Below are 5,583 nucleotides of genomic sequence, written 5' to 3'. Positions count from 1 at the left end.
TCCAGCACTCTCTGGATGGTCTACCTGGAGATGGGGTGCTCACCAAATCAGACAAGTGCTAATTACATTGGAAAGCTGGCACAGAAGAGACAAGGACAAGAAGGGGAGACATAGTCCTCAGACTGTCCTTACCAAGTGCTGTGGATAGAAGGATCCTTTGCTGTTTGGGACAGTCACTAAAGCAAGTTATTTCCGTCATGTCTGAGAGCTGTGTTCCGACCATACGAAAGCACTGTAGAGCTGGGAAAGAATGAAAGTGTGTGCCCTGAGGGCTGCCATCTGTATCGGTTTGAACGCTGTCTTGACCTCCATCTTCCACAGCCACAGGTGTTCCATAGAGACCCAATCTATACCTCTGTGAAAAGGTAGAGTCTGAGCACTTAGTCCAGACAGCCAAGCCCTTGACAGTTCTGTCCTGTCCTGTAAATCCAGGTACAGGCAGGGTCTGCAAGAGCCATCTGATAGCTTCAGGAGGATGGAGCCAGGGGATTCACTTAAATGAGAGCTTATGTAGCCTCAGGGGCCTGTGACTCTGATGTCCTATAAGACCAGAAACACCCAAACTTCCATCTCTTAGGTTCAGATGACTAGGGCTGTGACTGTATAAAGAACTAAAAGGCTTTGGAGGAGCTGAAGTGCAGATCCACAGTCCTATGCCCCTGCCGAGAGTCACGCGCACTCACAGCTTCAATCTGCATGTGCTGTGGATCAGAGCGTGTGAACAGATGCTGTTCCTAGAACTCCATTAGAGTTGCTGCTACAGGCCCTTCCAGCACTGACAGGGGGAGTCCTGGATCCAGGGGAATACTACTGGCCTCTTCCCAGTATAAAGCATTATCAGTCAGGGCATCTATGCTAATATAAAACTATCTGAAACGCCATAAGGAAGGTGAAAGAAAAACCGTTCCCAAGAGCATGGTGTTCTAATTTCTGTTGAGCCAACTGCATTGAAACAGAATTGGCAGCAGAGGGCAGCAGAAGACATGGTTTTGGAAATTCATTCTGCAACCTGGCACAGTCTTCCCATGCCACACTAGCCACCCAGGCCAGTTCTGTAGCCAAGGCCCCATCCTTCCTATATGACCACCAGTTAATGGGCTAGTGAGCCTCAGCTCAGGCCTGATGGAAAAGCTGTGGGTGAACTGCTTTTCCCTGGGGACATTGGGAGGGTCAGGGCAGGACTAAAGGAAAGAACTGGTTGGTGTTCACACTTCCCCATCCACATGACCAGGGAGTGGAGCCCAGATGGGGCTACCATGGTAGGCAGCCTTACCTCTTGTCCTGGTGCCAGGAAGAAGTTCCTTGGGGTCTTAGGCAGCTGCGTATTGGTGAAATTATTAAGGCCACTCCACGTAGGGATAGGTTGCAGGGTCTGGCAAAGGTATGGCGCAGTCTACCTCCAACGTCCAGGGTCCCAGAACCAAGAGAGCGCTCTCCTCTCCATCCTGGGTCTTCAGCTTCCTCCCTCAGCCCCGCCTTGTGGGCGTGGCCATTACCAAAGCCTCAGTGGGTGTTGGAACTTCCAGGCCAAGGCTGGGATGGCTATCCACTACAGCTGCATGTTTGGAGGAAGACAGAAAACTATCAACCTGTGATTCTTCAAGATCCCTAGGCTCTGGATCCTACAGGAAAAAAGCCCTGGGTCCCCTTTCTGAGAGGCTCAGTGGCTGGACGTCATCATCCTGATTCTCCTTAAAGTCCCCTGAAGTTGAGATGAGTGCTGGGGCAACACCCACGGATAATGGGAAGAGAAAAGACAGACCCAGCAAGCCCAGGGACAGAGAGGCGCTGGGAGGAAAGCAAGCCCCATTGCGAGCAAACTTTGCTGTTTTTAGTTTCTAATGTGGTCCCTTAGCTCTTGGTATTGCGGATTTCAATGCCATAGCAGCAAGCCCTATTGCGAGCAAACTTTGCTGTTTTCAGTTTCTAATGTGGTCCCTTAGCTCTTGGTATCGCGGATTTCAATGCCATAGCAGGGACTGTGGGAGTCTGGTTCCTTCAGGGTCACTGATGAGCCCTCAACTGTTCTCTCTCCTCCTCTCCTGCCCCACTCCCAGGTCCTGATAAGGGCTCCTTGATTCTGCTTCTATGACAGCACTGAGGATCTTCCATTTAAGCTTTGCTGGGAGAGGCCAGAGCTGTTTGTCCCGTCCCGTTTATCCCCTGTTGAGCCAATGCTCTCTGAGCTCTCTGCTAATGCCCTGTGCATGTGAAGGAGGGGCAGTGCCAATTCTCCTGTCCCACAAGACAGCTTGTTCCCTCTTTTCCATTCTGATGGTTACTCCTCAGCCTGGGATATAATATAGTCTTAGTTTACTTTTTCTTTGTTGTAACTGCATACCACAGACTGGGTAATTTATAAAGGACAGGAGTTGATTTAGGTGATAGCTCTGGAGGCCCAAGATCAAGGGACAGCATGTAAGGACCTTCTAGTTGGCGAGGATTCTCGAGGGACTTAAGGTTGTGTAGGCCACCCACCGCATGGTGAGAGCAAGCCAGAAGGGAAATTATTTTGTTAGCAAAATCACTCACTTGATAATCCGTCTATCCATGAGTGGGTTAACATTGGTGCGAGGGCAGAACTCTCAGGACTTAGTCACTTCTAGAAGGTCCCTCTGGCCCCATCTCTTAACACCTTACAGTGGGGTGAGGATTAAATTCCAACATCATTGTTTGTAAAGACCTTCAAACCAGAGTGGATACAGTTCTTACATTCAAGTCTGCTTTGCTAGAGACCTAAGGGACTCCTAGCAGCCCAGAGCATTCTCTGGGACTTTCCTAAACACTTTGGCTGCTTTACCCTTCCTTCCAGTTTTCAGGATCTTCTGCTGTGTAAGGTCTTCCTGTGCCATAGTCATGGGTTCAACTGATTTCTCATCTCTCTGGAACTCCTATCAGACTATTAATTCTTAAACACCATTGCTTGATTTATGTATATATCTTATACACATGGCAGAGAGAGGACTGGAGAAAGATATATAAACACATATGGAGAGGGGAGCTTTTCACTTGCTTTAAGAAGTGGGGAGGTCTACTTATCTGGTCTCTGTTACTCCATGTCAACTGGAAGCAGATATCTCCACTTTTGTTTCTCCTCACTCTCCTGACCCAGTTTAAATCTTATGGCCAATTACCACAAACATTGCCTTACTCTCTCCTCCTGGCTGGTTAATTCCAGCTCTCTTCTGACTCCTTGCTGATCTTTGTGCAGCTGGTCATGATGTCAGAACATCATACCAGGGAATAGGTCTGGCTTTGACTTCCTGGCCAGAGTCATTTGGGCCAATTGTGATGCCTGGCAATCTCATTATTGGACCATGGTCACTCTCTCTTATGTTTTCTTACATAGCCCTGTCATATCTTTTCTCCTCAATCTGCCTTCCAATCTTTCTCTCAGCTTCTAACTTTATTGGGAAAATATAAGCAACCAGGTACTACTGACAGTCATCTGTTACCTCTTCTCACCCTCCTCTCTGCCTTCTTGCCCCCCCCCCCCACTGTTTTATCCTCTCTCCTTCACTGTTGAGTACTTACCTTCGAGGGCCTCATTCCTACTCCCCTCCAACAAGCTTGCTATTATTCATTCCACCTTAAATAACTCTCAGGACTCTTCTTCCTCAGCCACTACCCTGTCCATCTGCTCCCCATGTAAAGCAAAATGTAAACTTCACTAGGGACAGCGAAGTATACCTTCCCCTTCCTCTCCATCCTTCTTCAATCAGGATTAAACTGCCGACACCCACCCAAACCTGTTCTTGTCAAAGTTGCTGTGACCTCCATGTTACTGAAGCCAAAGTCAGTTCCCAGCTTCACCCTCCCTGACTCAGTGGCAGCATCTGACTTGCTTACTACCTCCTGTTTCTGAAGCATTCTCTGCACTTGGTTTTCAGAACTACACACACTACTTGGTTTTCTTTCCCAGTCCCATGTGCTGGCTTTGCCTCATGTTGACAACCTTAGAAGGTGGAATGTCTCAGACTCAGATCCTTGGTCTTCTCTCTCGTTAAGAAACGATCCTATCTTCTTTCATGGCTTTAAATAACGTCAATATTCTGAGACTCCCCCCCCACCATGCTTCTGCTATTGTGTCATTGTTTATTTGTTTTTGAGACAGACTCCCACTCTGTAGCCCAGGCTGCTATTGTACTGATATCAATTCTCCTTCTTCACCCTCTCAAGTGATAGGATTATAGGCATGAGGCACAGGCTTGACGGATCTCTGTGTTTATATATTTATTCCAAATTCTTCTCCCAATCTCTCACAATTGCCTTGAAAACAATTTTACTAGGATGTCTCAAGGTCATAGCTAATGAAGAGCTCTTGTTTTCAAGACTGGACCTAGCCCCCTTTTCCAGGCTAGTTAATGGAAACGCCATCACCCTAACAGCTCAGGCCTTGCCTTGTCCTCTTACATGCCATACAGACTCTGCCTGGACCAGATTGGTTGTCTTCACAAGTGCCAAGAGCAGAACCCATGTCGTCATCTTTTCTGCTACCAGCCTGCTCTAAACACCATCACTGAGTGGTTTTCCAGGCTTTAAGACCTCTTCATCTATAATCTATTATCAATAGGACATCAGAGTAAATGATGTCTTTAAAAATCGAAATCGCATGAGGTCAGGCCCATGCTCAGTCTCCACTGCTTCTATTTAACTCTGAATGAAGACAAGTCCATGCTAGGCCTTACAGACCCCTCTGATTTGGTCCTACTCCTCGATGCCAGCATCTGGAACTCTCCCTTCCACCCACCTTCAGCTGCAGTGGTCTCTGTGATCCTGGGCGTGCACACTCTTTCTCCACAAGGCACTTGTTCACGGTCTTCCCTCAAGCCACGGCCCATCTTCTCAAAGAGGCTTCCCAGCTCTTCATTTGATTCTGCCATACCCTCTCCCTCCAGCTCTGCCCCGACCCCTCACTTTTGGGATGATAGCTTGTTCCTAGAGTCTGCTTACTGACTTCCAATTCCAGGATGTAGGTGAAGCATGGCCCATGCCTTGCTTTGTTCACTGAGATTACCAAGTCCCCAGCACAGTTGCAGCACCTGCAAATATTCAGCAGATTTGTTAACAGAAACCTTTTAATCACCAATTGTTTTGTCTGAGCATTTGGCTTTCCTTTATCTTTACTGGGATGTCTAGTTGTTCATTTTAATCTGGTTTGACCCAGATTAAAAACCCAGAATAGGGAAAAAGAGAAGGACATTTCAATGACTTTGAATCATGCGCCATTTTATAAAAACCATTGTTTCAATCTGCATTCCCACCAACAGTGCATGGGAGCTCCTTGCTACCATATCTTCACTAGCATTTTTTATTTTTTGTCATATTTTAAAAAATTAATTTATTTTTATGTGAATTGGTGTTTTGTCTGTCTGTATGTCTGTGTGAGAGTGTCAGATCTTGGAGTTACAGGCAGCTGTGAGCTGTCACAGGGTGCTGGGAATTGAACCCTGGTCCTCTGGAAAAGCAGTCAGTGCTTTTAACTGCTGAGTCATTTCTCCAGCTCCTTATGTTGTCTTCTTGACTACAGCCATTCAATAGGTGAGATGGTCAGTTGTGGTTCTGAGTGTATTTCCCAGATTG

This window comes from Onychomys torridus, chromosome 4 (genome assembly GCF_903995425.1).
Source record: "Onychomys torridus chromosome 4, mOncTor1.1, whole genome shotgun sequence".
NCBI classification, from domain to species: domain Eukaryota; kingdom Metazoa; phylum Chordata; class Mammalia; order Rodentia; family Cricetidae; genus Onychomys; species Onychomys torridus.
The sequence above is the reverse complement of the archived record's forward strand: the minus strand, read 5'-3'. Positions refer to the sequence as shown.